Source organism: Tachypleus tridentatus, chromosome 13 (assembly GCF_004210375.1).
Source record: "Tachypleus tridentatus isolate NWPU-2018 chromosome 13, ASM421037v1, whole genome shotgun sequence".
NCBI lineage: Eukaryota > Metazoa > Arthropoda > Merostomata > Xiphosura > Limulidae > Tachypleus > Tachypleus tridentatus.
This window is the reverse complement of record NC_134837.1, coordinates 162,503,146-162,520,144: the sequence shown is the minus strand read 5'-3', so window position 1 is coordinate 162,520,144 and position 16,999 is coordinate 162,503,146. Positions and strand designations below refer to the sequence as shown.

General features: G+C 34.1%; 1 protein-coding gene across 1 annotated transcript in view; it reads right to left on the bottom strand.

Annotated features, from left to right (window-relative positions):
* The window catches only part of LOC143236784 (dystroglycan 1-like), a 112,447-nt gene that overhangs the window by 94,511 nt on the left and 937 nt on the right, over positions 1 to 16,999 (bottom strand). The gene's annotated exons all lie outside the window — the stretch shown is intronic.

Below are 16,999 nucleotides of genomic sequence, written 5' to 3'. Positions count from 1 at the left end.
ATCACCACTCACCGTCAACTCTTGGGTTACTCTTTTACCAACGAATAGTTGGATTGACCGTCACATCATAACGTCCCCACGGCTGAAAGGACGAGCATATTTGGTGTGACGGGGATTCGAATCCGCTACTCTCAGATTACGAGTCGAGTGCCTTAACCACCTGGCGATGCCGGGCCATTTACTAGACGAAGGCAAGCGTTTATAAAACAGGCATTTCAAAACCAGAGTAGGAATTCATTTACAACGTAAAACGCTGAAACAACTACAAAATAAAATAACAGTTAATGTCCCCTACTTCAAAATACACGCGCATATGGAACCTTTAAGAAATTACAGTTCTTATAAACGTGGAATTAAACGACTGTATGCAGCGTAACTGGGAAAGTGTGGGAGAAATTATAACATCCGTAAGGTTGTTAAAATACAACGTTGAGTTAATCAAGAGTAGTTGAAACTTTATTCTATAAACGATAAATGTAAATATATATTTAAAACACGCAAGCGCACTTATCCTGCAAGATATAATAGTATAAAGTCAATGACCTAGGCTTAATTGATTAGTTTTTGTTAATATAATGTCGTAGGGTTTTAACGTAGATTATTTTAAAGACTACAATGTTTTTTGACTTTCTTGATGATGTAAATTATATTTCTAAAAATGTGATTATAAATTGTATACATAAATATTTATTCATATCAATACTACATAACGTGTAATGTATCACAAGTGAAACTTGTGTTCGTAAATTACACTGATAGTAGCAATGGCTAGACGTGGCTTAGTGGCTACGGTGCAGGGTTGCAGTCGAAAGGTTCTAGGTTCAGGCAACACTTTCAGCTGTTGGGGTATTATAAAGATTATAGCCGACTGTATTAATCAGTTGAAACACCTGCTGCTCGCTGACTTTTCTCCAGTAAGTAACTAAAACTTTGGGACTGTTTTCTTTGAAGGCATAAAAGTGGCGTTTAAGTTGAAAATACCACACGTCTTCTCTCACTAAAAGTGAATATTGACTCCTCTTTAAGGAAAAACTGAATAGCGCTACAGCCCACTAAACTAAGAAGTGTGTTTAAAGGTCATAGACTGAAATATATATTTTGTGACCTTTAAATATCGCTAAAGCCTAGAGAACCGGCATACATCACTTTTCCAAAAATTACGAAACTTCGACACTGCAGACTCCAGTTTTCTTACTTTATTATGTGACAATAACAATTGGTCCCGCTATATAATATCTGAGAATGTAGATATCGATAGGGGAAATATTACTTAGAGCAATAAGTTATTACAATTACTTGCTACTGTAATCTTCTCCTGTTGATGCTATGGGCACTTGACCTGTTTCGGCTTCTGAACCAACCAGCTTACTGGTTCGCCAGCTGAACGACAAGTAAAGTTAATTCATTTGTTTATTTGTAATTAAGCACAAAGCTACACAATACACTATCTGTGCTCTGCCCACCATGGGTATTGAAACCTAGATTCTAGCGTTGTAAGTCCGCAGACACGCCGCTGTACAATTGTGGTCACAGTTAATTCAAGTAAAATAGATAAATAAAGTGTCTCTTTGAAATTAAGCACAAAGCTACACATATTCCTATCTGTGCAGTACCCAACAGAGGTATCGAAACATGGTTTTTAGTATTATAAGCCTTCGGACTTAAAGCTGTCCTACTGTCCTACAAATAATTAAATAAGTAAATATTTTTTAATAATAAACGAGTTGGTGATAAAATAATTAAATAATATGATGTTATTAAAAATCTTAAACTAATTCTAATCTGTGAAGACGTAAATAAAAATTATATTGAAACATCTGCTATTCTAACAAGCGGTAATATAAATAGCGTTTCGATCACAACTATGTACGTTTGTCATATCCCTGCTGATCTGATGAGCCTGGTGTTAGCTGAAAAATCTATCAGCATTGGATATACTAGATATATTGTAGTTGACATATGAATACAATGTTTTCATTTTATTATTTTACTCCATAAATAATTATTACTAAAATATGAATAAGTTATGAACCAAGAATTTCATTAATGTTAGTAAATGTTCTTGTACTTTCCACTTTCCATTTTCGGTTGGATGGTGAAAAATTTATTTTAGATACACATAATGTCTCTAAATAATAAACGAAATGTTCTGCAGAAAAGATGAGATACCATTATTTTTTCTATTTTTATTTTAAATGTTGATCTTTTCAAAGAACAGAAATCCGACATGACCAAGTGGTTAAGGTACTCGATTCGTAATCTGAGAGGCGCAGGTTCGAATCCCAATCACACCAAACATGTTCACCCTTTCATTCTTAGGGATGTTATAACGTTACAGTCAATCCCACAATTCGTTGATAAATGAGTAGCCCAAAAGTGGCGGTGGGTGGTGATGACTAGCTTCTTCTCTCTAGTCTTACATTGCTAAATTAGGGACGGGTAGCGCAGATAGCCGTCGTGTAGCTTTGCGCGAAATTCCAAAGAAACAAAATAAAATCAAAGGACAGGTTATCAGTATAATGCATGGAGCAGAAAATCTTTGGTCACACCAAGAAAGATAATTGTCTACAAATTAAAAATAACGATAACTTGGTAAGCGAATTTTTTTCCTTTCTTTAAAATAAAATTCGTTAAGAAAATTTCAACCAACTTATCTTTCGTTTTTTAAGTAGTGCTTTAAAACTCATAAACTCCCAAGTGTTCCATCTAGCTTTTAAAATAAAAACTTGCCTAAGAAGTAAGAAAGAAGAAATTTGCTATGGAGCTGTTAAGTTTTCGTGGTGGTTAATTTTGGGAGTAAGTTTGTAAAATTTTACCAGTTGCATCAAGATATATATTGCACTATGTTTTCTTTCACAAGTTTCAAAAGAGGTGTTAGGCCTGACATTTCTTGTTTTTTCAGATAAAATTTCACATAATGAAAGCCAAATTTGCAGTTGTGAAACTTCGTAACTTTTCATCAGATATGGAATTTTGTACCTCGGCCACTAGAGACGATTGTTCCTGCCCAAACAATCTCTATAACTCTTCGAATGAATTACACCTCTGAACAAAGTGAAATGTGTTCACTTTTGTCATCTTTCTTCCTTCCCCTAAACATTTTGTAACAGCCACATACATTCATTATAATTTATAATAATATAGTCTATTTATTTGCTAAATCACAAATGCGATGAAGATTACAAAATTCCAACCAGAATTGGGTTCGGGGAATGCGGATTTACAAGCACACACACATACATAACATTATAATAAAACAAAATAAAAAATCGACCGGTGTTTTGTAGGTTCTATTTTATTCTTTCTTCAACACCAACTTCATTAACAGCAGTCAAAACCAACAGCTGGTATTTGTTCCCAAAATGAAGTGTTACTTTTAATAACAGTATTGGTTACACTGTCTAATATATCAAATTTTAATACTTTATTTAACTTATATCTAATTTTAATATTTTTAATTTTATTTTTCTATTATTGTACTTTTATTAGAAATATTGTTCTGTGTTGTTAGGGGTAACCTAAATATCTTAAGTTGGTGGAATTTCCTGAGGTATTATATGGATTACTGCTGAAAATATTGTTAACCGCGAGGGTACTCAAATGATGAAAGAATGTATCCTAATTGATGAGTATGGATGTAATGAAACACATTAATTAGCTGTGTTCATTACTGGATTAATTTTTTGTTTGTTGGTTGTAATTCAACGGTGCAAATCAACGAGATTATCTGCGCTAATTATTGTTATTTCTTGCCTACATCAGCATCTTGATAATTAATTAATAAATTATAATAGTACTACGCAGAGATTTAAAATTCTCACATGATGCAAAATAGAAATTCGTTTTGAGTAACAATGAGATATCTTTATATTCCAGTTTAAAAGTCTCTGAAGCTTTTAAACATATCTTAACTAATTTTTATTCTATGAAACCTTTCTTATCATACTCTAATATCAATAGCCATGATCTCACCTGATAGAAATCTTCAGCATTAAATGTGTAACACTTAATGAGAATACTAAAGATATAGCTATCGATATGATACACTAATTCGTTAGGAACGAAAATATGACATCTACGATGACATCAGATGTTTGGTGGAAAACGGAAAATTTTCTTTCAATTCCATGAAAGGTACAAAACTAACAGCAATAAAATATTTCATTGAAAAATTAATTGTACTTACACACGACACAAATCATATAAAAGTAATACATATTTTCTTAACCACCGAGTCACAATACAAGTATAAAGAAACAATATGGTTGAAAGATGTTACTTAAATAGCAAACGTTATAAAAAATTATCGATACAGGAAGTGATATGGGGGCATATCATTGGTTTAGTACCTTCTCAATTAACATTTGCTGACCTATTATGACGTCGATTGAAACTGACAGATGCTGTCAGGAAATAGAGGTCACGTGATGATCTTGTCTATTTGACATAGAAAGCGAGTTAACATTTTGAACATAGGCACGCTTTTTAGCCCAATTTTCTCCCTAGATGATCTTAATCTTTTTTTTTTACTGGAAAATATTCTTGTTTGGTGTTTCAGCGCTCAACTTTGAAAGAAGAAAAGCTACAGGACTGAACATCCACTGGATAGAAGAACGGCCTATCTGCCTGTCAATGTAACCACGTGCACTGAGTTCTTTTGTTTATTTTTTTTTATTTCAGCAAGAATCTAGACCCATTATTTTCCCTCTAAGGAAAGAAACTCAGTTATATTATCTTACACAAAATCCTCTTATAAAGTTTCTGGGTGAACTTTGCATTTGTTGCAATACATTTTATTTCTATCTTGTCGGAGAATCGGTTTTAACTAAAAATACCATAGGGGTAAAGTGAGTCCTGGTTTAATGTGTTACTTTAAGGCAACTTAGTTCAGTACATGAATTTTTTTTACATAAACAATCCAGCACACACATATGACGTCTTAAATCTATGTGTATCTGTACTTATTTTAATCACCTAACTTCACGATGATGAAGTTTGATGTTATATATTTGTTACCAATCAAGGGAATGAAACGTACTTGTAACTTAATATATTATTAAGTATAAAGTTTGAATTTTAATACCGAATGCAGCAGGTGAAGTAAGATAAACTCACAGGCTTAATATCCGACATCTAAATCAAGGAGAGCAGATTTCTCTTTCATTTTGAATTGTTCATTATGTATCTTAAATTCAAGGCGCGTAAAGTAGCGTTTCTATAGTGAGAATATGGTAAAAAAAAATCAAACAGCAACTACAATAAAGACATATCTGGAGGCTAATGTGTTGTACCATTATTTTTAAGTTTCTTTAGTGAAACTGTAATTCTGTATCAAATAGTGACCAGAATATTTTAATAAATAGTGTATTTAACCCCCTTCTTGATGGAAGCTCATAAAATGGGATTGAAGTTTAAAATATCACACATTGTTGTCCATATTTTGATTTCGATTATGTTATTTTGCTACTTTCCTGATGACGTTAATCAGTAGATAGAAGGAGACCCAGCAAAGGTTAAACTTAAAGTCAAAGACAAACTGTACTTATATATTTCATTTTTATACGTTTATTTTTTCTCAATAACTTACAAATACTGATAATGATATTTAACTTCTTAATTTAAAAAAAAAATCTATATGTTATTAGCGTTTATTTATTTATAGAGAAGACACAACAGCCATGAAATTTCAACTAGTTTAAACTAGTTCAGCTTGGTTGGAGGGGTACGTGTGTTTGTATTATGTTTTGTAATGTAGTATCCTAGTTGAGCTTTGGCGTCAGACAAGAATAAGATATGCTGGAGCTTAAATAGTCTGAAGTCAGAAGAAACACAAAATAATTTAGACGCTAGGTTGGAGCTAAAGGAGAGAGAGAGAAAAAAAAGAATTCAAGGCTAGGCTGAAGCTAAAAGAGAGAGAAAGAGCAACAGAAAAGGGAATTAGAGGCCAGACTGAAGTGAGAAAGAGAGAATGAACAATATTTAACACTAGAATGAAGTAAAAATAGCAAGAGAGGAAGAAGAATTAGAAGCTAGGCTGAAGTTAGAAGAAACAAATAATCAGAGACGGAGTCAAAGTTGATAGGGAACGTAAATAGAGCCTAAATTGACGTCAGAATAACCAGATGTTAGGTTAAAGTTGAGAGGAATATAAATAGAGCTTAAATTGACGTTAAAATAATTAGACGCTGGGTTAAGGTTGAGAGGAACATAAATAGAGCTTAAACTGACGTTAGAATAATCAGACGCTGGATTAAGGTTAAGAGGAACATAAATATAGCTTAAATTGACGTTCGAATAATCAAACGCTGGGTTAAAGTTGAGAGGCACATAAATAGAGCTTAAACTGACGTTAAAATAATCAACCGCTGGGTTAAAGTTGAGAGGAACATAAATAGAACCTAAACTGACGTCAGAAGAATCAAACGCTGGGTTAAAGTTGAGAGGGACATAAACAGAGGTTAAACTGACTTTAGAAGAATGAGAGGCGGGGTTAATGTTAATATATGCTGACGATAGAAAAGAAAATAGAATTTCAATCTAAGCTGACGTTAAAAGAGACAAAACAAAATTACTGGCCAGGGTGAAGTTAGAAAAAAGAAGAAGAAATAATTAGAGAACATGTTGAAGCTAAAAGAGAGATTAAAATCAGAGGGTATAACTGAGACAAAAACTATAAATACAGTTTAAATAAGGCTACGATCTTCTTCGATTCTCTTGAGTCACAAGAAACATGCATATCGATCATATACTCGAATCTTTTATTTTGTCGATGCAACCGACGTGTAGATATAATGTTCAGCAAGGAATGTCTAATAATAAAAAAAGAAACTTTGCATGTCTATGTCATTATCTTGGTTACCTCTCTTTTTAAATATATTGTTAAAATGTTTCATTCTAGTAATAAAGTTTTAAATTACTAGTAACCTATAAACAAACTTTATCTGTTTTTCTTTTATTTTAGTGTCGATTCTATTTAAGTAATTTTTTCTTCCACTGAGCCAACTAGCAGCAGTGTTATTTTATGTTTTTAGAGAATTTACTGTTCAACAGTTGAAGAATGATTATTAGTTGTTTGTTTCTTTGATTTAGCACAAATATGCTCAAAGTCTATTTGCTCTATCCGTCCTTAATTTTGAAGTTATAGACTAAAGAGAAAACAGCTAATCAACACTACTCTCCGCCAACTTTTGCGTTACTCTTATCATATCGAATAATAAAACTTGATCATGATTCTTATAATGTATCCACAACACCAGGATGTGAAACGCAAATTAAAATATTTGAGGAGGCAGTAATGGGCGTGAACCACTAGACCGCTGTAGTCTTAGCTTAAAAACTGTATATTAAAAGTCCAAGGAACTGATTCTGCAATGGTGCGTATTAAGTTTTTAAGCAACTTTTTCTTATGCATTTTTAAATTCGCATTAGGTATTTTATTAACATGACTACATAGATTCTTAGATCCAGGTATAATGTTTTTTGTTTTTTTATCCTGCATTAAGTGGGTGAGCCCAGATTTTATGAAAATGCTGCTCATTGGAGTGTATGAGAAATGTCTTGAGAAGTTACTTTCCTTCCATTTCCAAATGTCCTTTTAAAGTCAAATACAATCACATAAATAAGTGTTGGAGGATTGGAGGGAGACAATATTTATTTGTTTTTATCGCAAAGCTACATAATGGGCTGTTTGCGCCCTGCCAGTTGCGGGTAATCAACCCTGAATTTTAATATTGTAAGTCCATAAAACTTACATCTGATCCACCGTGAGACCAGAGTCAATCTATTCACTGCACTTTGCACAGGCTCATTACATTTTCCCGATAAAAAAAAAAAACTCTGGTGTGTGGATTTTGGTAACCATAGTTATTGACGAATGCTAAATCTTTTAGATATATGTTCGATTCCTGAACCTTCTTAATTTGTAAAGCAGAAATAAAATGTACAAGTGAATTTAACACACATATAACTTTCATTGAAACAGTATGTAAGAGTGATATGAAAATGCCACGTGTCTCACTCTCCTATGGTGTTGTTTCGTACTTACTGTTGTTCTAATTCAGAACCCACTAAATTGGGTCGAGGTTATGTTCCAATTCAGTTGTAGGTGTTACTTTTGTAGCAAAATCCATTATAGAAACTATATACTAGTTCATGAAAATAGTTGTATTGTACCATACTTTAGCCTATTTATAGAAAATTGTTTTTACAATTTTCACATGAAGTAAACATTTCCGACTACTGTTAACTTCTCACACGAGTATTAAACCAATCAATCAGCTATGGAGAGAATGTGGCATGTGAGAGCAGTTTTGGCGCCTTCGAGCAAGTTCCTTTCAAAGTTGAAAGAGACAAAAGTATTGTAGTTTAACTAAATGTTTTTCTCACTGTGAAACTTACTGATTGTATGTATACTTTGTATCTATCAGTTCACCCTTTTATTTTTCAAAGTAGTTTATTTTAATTTTACTTGAATAAATTTTATAACATTTATTTTAGTTTAACATAGAACAGCATAATAAATAGTCTAACAGATAGACATTCAGAAATTATTTTGCATATTAAAGAGCTGTTTGTTTTTGCTCGTTTTCACACCGATATTTATGTCTTTCTTTCTACACATGTTTTTCTATAGGCTAGGCTCACAATCTCTTTTTTTTTTTTTTCGCAAATAACACACATCTGATTAACCAGTGACTGAGTTACTCCTCGAGATAATTGGAGATTCGATCAAGATAGTGATCTATGAAAAATATTAAATCTCTGACTAACTGAGTTATGATGTTAAATGAGACTGCTCACAAAGTAAAAACACAAAATGATCAGTCTTCATTACGACACTAAAAACACAAACTCATTGTATGAATTTTAAGTAACTTTTGCAGAACAATAACTTGTTTCTGGAACTTCTAAATTCAACTGTTCAAGTTGCATCTATGTCATGAACTGTTTAAACCAACGCACCTTAGTTCGAAAGAAACCGCACAGGCCCGGCATAGTCAGGTGGTTAATACACTCGACTCGTAATCTGAGGGTCGCGGGTTCGAATCCCCGTCACGTCAAACATGCTCGCCCTTTCAGCCGTGAGGACGTTATAATGTGTCCGTCAATCCCACTATCCGTTGGTCAAAGAATAGCCCAAGGTTTGGCGGCGATTGGTGATGACTAGCCGCCTTCCCTCTAGTCTTACACTGCTAAATTAGGGACGGCTAGTGCAGATAACCCTCGAGTAGCTTTGCGCGAAATTCGAAAAACAAACATAAACCTCGCATTTACCCAGAGTGACTAGCGCTACACAGTGACAGAAATTTTCACTACAACACAGGTGAAACCATAACCTCTACATATCACGTTATGGTAGCATTGAAGGACACAAATGTTCACGATCTAGAACAGACAGCTAAAACGAAATCAAGTTTACGACTTTCTCGTTACGTAAAATCTGTACATATACAGAATAAAGAATAATTTAGAATAAATACTATAATATTACCATACCTTTATACGAAATGTGCTTCTGGAAAAAAGTCGACCAAACATACAATTTCAGCGCTAATAAGGTTCGATATGTTAAATCTCTTCACATGTAATATCATCAAAGAACATCGAGTTTTTTGCCTCTTTTAACAGTGTTTGGTAATTTAATTCTCGTAATCGATGTTTGTTTTAGTAGTGGGACGGTGGTAAACTTATATACTTACAACGATAAAATTCAGGATTCGATTCCCTTCGGTGGACACAACAGACAGCAGAGTTTTAGTTATTACTTGCTATCTGTTTAAATATAGCAGTATGATGTGTTTCTAACAGCTTTTTCTGGTTATAGATCACACAGACCTGCGAATTTAAACTTCATATAAGTTGTTTTAGTTTTAATAACATATTTTCTATAATTCAGACAATAAAATAAACTCGAAAATAATGTATATATATATATATATATTTCTATCACGTAAGGATTTTATACAAATTATTCAAATTTGTTTTGAATTTCGTGCAAAGCTACAAGAGGGCTATATGCGCTACAAATAGGGAAGATGAAAAAACTCTTACTTAGATCAAATTATTATTTAGTTTATCACAATGAACATTTTTTGTTATTATGTTTGTTAGCAAAAATTGTTGTTGTTGTAGCTTGCAGTTAAGCACAAAGCCACACAATGGGCTATCTGTGCTCTGCCCACCACGGGTATCTAAACCCGAATTCTAGCGTTGTATGTTCGCAGACATGCCGTTGATGCCCCCAAGAAGAAGAAAAGGGAAGAACATTGATGTCAGATGAATCTATATCCTCATTTATTCTGATTTTATGTGTGTGTATGTGTGAAATCTACGTCTTTGTTTGTTTGTTTGTTTTTGAATTTCGCGCAAAGCTATACGAGGGCTATCTGCGCTAGCCGTCCCTAATTTAGCAGTGTAAGACTAGAGGGAAAGCAGCTAGTCATCACCACCCATCACCAACTCTTGGGCTACTCTTTTACCAACGAATAGTGAGATTGACTGTAACATTATAACGTCCCCACGGCTGAAAGGGCGAGCATGTTTGGTGCGACGGGGATTCGAACCCGTGACCCTCAGATTACGAGTCGAACGCCTTAACCCACCTGGCCTTGCAGGGCCTCTTCGTCTTTTAGTCTCAAAACTACGTGTTGTAGTTTTTCTTTTGTGTATTATGTTATAACATTTGATGCTTTGTGTAAAATCTTTTCGTAATGGAGAAAAATGGATATGGTTTTCGGATTCAGCGCACAGGAATTATTGTAGAACATCTAAAAATTTAAAGACAATAAAATAATCGCAGGCTAGTATTATTTGAATAATTATTTCAGGTTTGTTTGTTTACTGCATATTACCTTGAAACACACAAAAAATTACTTATATTGATTTATATTTTTTGTTATTAAGTCATTTTATTATCCAATACTATTATCTATTAACTTAACACTGTGTCTAATCAAAAACTATGTGACACGGCCCAACATGGCCAAGTGTGTTATGGCGTGCGACTCGTAATCTGAGGGTCGCGGGTTCGCATACCCGTCGCGCCAAACATGCTCGCCCTTTCAGCCGTGGGGGCGTTATAATGTACGGTCAATCCCACTATTCGTTGGTAAAAGAATAGCCCAAGAGTTGGCGATGGGTTGTGATGACTAGCTGCCTTCCCTCTTGTCTTACACTACTAAATTAGGGACGGCTAGCAAAGATAGCCCTCGAGTAGCTTTGTGCGAAATTCAAAAACAAACAAACAAAAACTATGTGTCCATCACATTGAATCTCATTACAAGTTATTCAAGTTTTAACTTTTGTCTATGAAGGGGTAGAAAATTCTATTCTTTATAATATTGAAAATTAACATTTTAAAATTACCACTGTAATTACGATTTAATGAGTTAACGTTTCCCTCATTTATTTACGCACATATTTCAAAGAGAGAATTATTATTTATCTACATTTTATTTTGGTCTGTTTAGTAACAAATCAGTCTTTAAAATTTGTTGCTCTTTCTGTAACCATATAACGTGCCCCCCAGTGGCTCAGCGGTATGTCTGCGGACTTACAACGCTAAAAACCGGCTTTTGATACTCGTAGTGGGCAGAGCACAGATAGCCCGTTGTGTAGCTTTGCGCTTGATTGAAAACAACAACCAGCTAACGTTTATTTTTTTAACACCTTTACCACTTGTGTAATGATAAATGTTGAAAATTCACAATTTTAAACGCTTTTATTTCAGAATATTTCCCCTGAATTACTCCTTATCTGTACTAGCAATATTAGAAGAAATAAACCAACAAACTAAAATCCACTGGCCCGGCATAGCCAGGTGGTTAATGTACGCGACTAGTAATCTGAGAGTTGCGGGTTCAAATCCCCGTCACATCAGACATCCTCGTCCTTTCAGCCGTGGTGGCGTTATAATATGACGGTTAATCCAATTATTCGTTGGAAAAGAGTAGCCCAAGAGTTGGCGATGGGTGGTGATGACTAGCTGCCTTCCCTCTAGTCTTACACTGCTAAATTAGGAATGGCTAGCGCAGATAGCCCTTATGTAGTTTTGCGTGAAATTCAAACCAAACAAACATTCACGAAGTTAATTTTTAACAATTAAAACGAACCTAACCAAACTTTCGATTTCAGTAAAAAAAATTAATTGTTAACATCCTATATATAAAGTAGTTGAAAACAAATTTCGATATCCTTCAACCCCCTCCAAGTGTTTATTGTTTCAGTAACATTGGATATTCAAATAAAGATATCCAAACTACCTACGAATTTTATTAATTCACAGTATTTGTTCTGTTTAAAATTGTATCAAATAACTAACAATTTAAAAAGTACGAGAGATGAAAATAAGAATTTTTTAAATTAAAATACATTGAATACAACTATCTATAAACTATATGTTAAGCAAAATATGTAAACAACTTTTTATCCACTACCTAAACTTAACATTCCCTTCATAAATTAATTCCCTCTCATTACTGACGTCTGGAATGTTAAGAAAGTTACAGTGTCAGCAGTTCTTAAGCCAATAATTTGATCCTCGAGGTCGGTGACACCTTAAGATCCAAAAACAGATTTTTTTTTAGGCGTTTTCCGAAACGAAGCTACACTGAGAACAGGCAAAGAAACACTACAGTCTTTGTACTGGTATTGACGTTTCTGTTTTATAAACCAATAATCTGAACAGATATTTTCTTAAACCAACTTTGTACTGACATTGATGTTTCTGTTTTATAAACCAATAATCTGAACAGATATGTTCTTAAACCAACTAGCATAACTTGCAGAATATTTAAAAACTGATGATGTAATTAATGCATCATTTGGAACTATAAATACATTCAAAGGAAACTGAACTGCTGTCTATCTTCCGAATTTTTAAATATAATAGGAAACCATAAACACGTATGATGACCACAACTGTAGTAATGTTATCCAGTAGTCTGTAAGTTTCACACAAATGCTTAAGTTGTTATAAATGGATAAGAAAACAAAAAACATCTTTATCAGGTGATGGTTACAGTCTAAAAATGCTTAACATACTTAAAAATATTTTTGTCGTCTAGAACTTAAGTTTTAAACACGTTCTCAAGAGACACTCAAATAACACAGTGTGGCTAAATTTGCTTTAAGTTATTAATAAAACTTTCTAAAGTAAAAAAAAAAAGTGATTGTATAATAATATGTCATTCACACTATATCTTCTATAGCCAGTACTGATGAGGCCTTTTGCCCAGTACGAGCAGACAAACGATAAATTAATCCAAAGTGTGATGCAGTTTCAGTTCTTTATATTAATCGTACAGATAGTGAATCTCAGTTCATACGCTAACTCAGTAATGTGTCGCCACAGCCTAGGTACTTAGGTGTCGCATTACATTCAGAGGAAGGACATTAGTACGGTAAGATTGCTACAAGAAGCGGAGCCAACTTACACATCATTTTGAAGACGGAACCTTCAATATTCCTAATTAAAGCGGGAAAACTCGCATAGGAGAGCGTTTAAAACATAATCATTAATTCTGTTCTACCGCATACTTATCAGGTTTCGCAATACAATTGGTCTTTTATGCTTTCAGTCTTGGAGGCTGAAGTCTGAATACAATGGAAGGTTTATGAAAAATCTGTTAAAACATGTTGTTCAAGTCCAACCATACCGTGTTTTGCAGCAGCTTGCTACAATGGAAATCTTGGTGTCAGCCGTCAATACGTAATCACAGCCATCAGACTCTAGATGAATAAAACCACGACCTGGAGCATTTTTCATAAAAAGTACGATTAATGCTCAACGTGAGTAAGTCGCACTGATTAATTAAATGTTAGAAATAATTAGATTTTTCTTTGTACAATAACTGATACATCGTTCGTTATATGAGCGTGAGCTAGTTTTTCTTGTGTTTATTTCGGGGTAAAATCTTATAAAAAAAACCAACCGGAAAATACTCAATAGACCATATTGAAATACTTCTAACAAAAAAACAAACAGGCACGTTTATTTTTGTGTAAAATTCTGATGGAACGGATTAAGTTTATCTTGCACGGCCTTATATGTTAAGTGGTTAACGACATCTCATACAGCTGGTTGAACTGCACGTGATGTCTTGTAACTCGACGCTCCAACCTACGTAGCCAAGAAAAGCGAATATTCGTTAAATAAACAAAACACAACTCTCTGGTTAAATAAAGAAGCTTCGGTGAAACTATTTGTTTCGTATGTCGTCCTTCAATTAGTGTGAAGATAACCAAAACAAATGGGTATAAGTCAGCCTTGAGGGTAAAAGGTATTGCTTTTACAGTTAAAGTTTTTAAGCTTAACATTCCATTAAAATGACTAAAAAGCCTGATTACATTTACTTCAAACCCTGAATCTGTTTTTAATATCATATATAATTATGTTTGTATTTTTATCAATGAAGTTAACAACAGTAATATCATTTTAAGTGAACTCAAACAAGTTAACGCCAACAGTTATTCTTATATAATTTAAGTAATTGCTATTCCCTGCTATTTAAGTGTGAATTGCAGTATATATTGGATTACAGCAAACGTTCTGAATAAATAAGAAATATAGTGTAAAATGAGTAAATACTGTACTATATATTTATATCATGTAATGTAGCGGAAAACTGAGAAAAGAAAAACACAAGTTCCATATATGACATCATCAACCACGTGTATTTTCTATCAACAAGCACGATCATCGTATTAAATCTGCTCACAGGCTGTTTAAACAAACATAAATTTGATTATACAAGTTACCTTAAGAATAGCTCCAAGAGGACGTAGAGTTAACTCACAGATAAACTAAACAGTACAGAATGTAATGGGTTCGCTACACTCATATACACATTGCCAGATAAGATTGTTTGAACGAGACACGTGTACACGTCTTTACTATGAACAATCTGATAGAGTATCGCAGAACTTTTGAAGGTATAACTCAAAGCACGAGCTACAGACTGACCGAGCTATAAAACATCGTTTTCTAGATTACCAAGTTCGGAATGACTCAGCTTGTATCTTGTGAAAATAAGAACTCATTGTAAAGAAATAAGTTTTGTGAGTCCTAATTTCTACAGACACAAAGTCTAAGTATATATCATAATATCAGAATACTTTTGATATATTACTTTAATCTCAGTTCTTAGAATGTTGCCTTGACAAACTTCATCAAACGAAGGTCTTTACAAGACCAGTTTTGGGCTGCTAACGTATGAACGGTAAATTATTTCATTAATTTACTAAAACTCTTTTTATTTCATGTTGCCACACATATAATGTTTGTTAGATTATCAAATATATAGCATTAGTTACATTGACAAGTATATAGCATTGGATAAGTTGTAAAATATGTAGATTTAGTTAATTTTCTAAATATACAGCGTTACGTAGCATGGCAAATTTATAACTTTATTTAGATTGTCAACTCTATAGCTTTAGTTAGATTGTCAAATTTATGTTGTTTGTTAAATTAACAAATGTATGGTGTTCGTTAGATTGTCAATAAAATGGTATAGTTTTAAAACTTTACTGATTTGGTAGGCCCGCCATAGCCAAGCGTGATAAGGGGTTAGACTCGTAATCCGAGGGTCGCGGGATCGAATCCCGGTCGCACCAAACATGCCCGCCCTTTCCGTGGGGGCGTTATAATATGACGGTCAATCCCACTATTCGTTGGTAAAACAGTAGCCCAAGAGTTGGCGGTGGGTGGTGATGACTAGTTGGCTTCCCTCTAGTCTTACATTGTTAAATTAGAGACCGCGAGCACAGATAACCCTCGAGTAGATTTGCGCGAAATTCAAAAACAAACAAACAAACAATACTGATTTGGCACTTTTCCACTCTACACTTGACTTTTATTTTCGACAAGAGCCTCAGTTAGATAAAAACCGTAGGTGTCAACTACGTTTTAAGGAAGAGAGTTTAAAGAACACATGCTGATAGCTTACACTCTCGTTGGTTGTCACATGTCCATTCACAAAGTGTCATATAAGTGTAAAACTTATAATAATAGTACAGACATAATGTGTCTAGTAGTATCAGTGTAATTCTGCTCGTGGTTATCAGGTCTGAAATCTCGGTTTTGGCTTATCAGAGAAACTTCATGCAAATAACTGTGTGCAGCTTTCTGAAGAGAACAACGAAACTGTCACTGTTAATGACAGAAATGGTGAAAGTAGAAAACTGAAATTATTCAGTAGTGACATCAGGAACCTCAGGGTAGGTTCTTTACGAGACAAATGATAATCCAGTAAAGATCTTGTCAACGACTTTGGTGTATGTACGGGTGTGAATAATGTCTCGAGAACAGAAACACTTTAGGAACGGGAGTGTAGGTGCTCGAAAAAACCGATGCTAAGAAGAGGTAACCAAAAAGTTGAATTGGTGTCGAACAGAAAGCAGTGAAAGTAACAAAGCTGGAGACGCGTGTTTTACTGATGAATCCAAGTCTTAATCGTTCGTCAACAGCCGATAGTCCGTTTGACGATAAGGAGGAAACGTTATCATAGCCAATGTATACCATATGTTTAGAGTAAAGCATGGCAGGGGTTCGGTACCAGTGTGGGGCAGCATGTGATGGCATTCTGACTACTGACAAATACACGTACCCAGATTCTGATCCATCATGCTCTGACCTTAGAAACACGATTAATCGGGCGATAACTCATTTCCCAGCAAAACAACAATTCCAAGAATACAGTAAATATGGAAGAATGACATCGTGAGAGTATAGAGGCCAATTGAGTGCGCACAACCGTAACTTGATAAACTGAGAGTTTGAAAATGAGGATAATATTTTATCTAAAGCAAAAATCTTACACAGAAAATACAATTTAAATAAATATTTGTTTTGTTTTCTGTGATGATTTTTCATCATCTAGTTGATTTTATTCGCTGTTCGACACTTCTATGTATATCCATTGTGTGTGTGTGTTTTCTTATAGCAAAGCCACATCGGGCTATCTGCTGAGTCCACTGAGGGGAATCGAACCTCTGATTT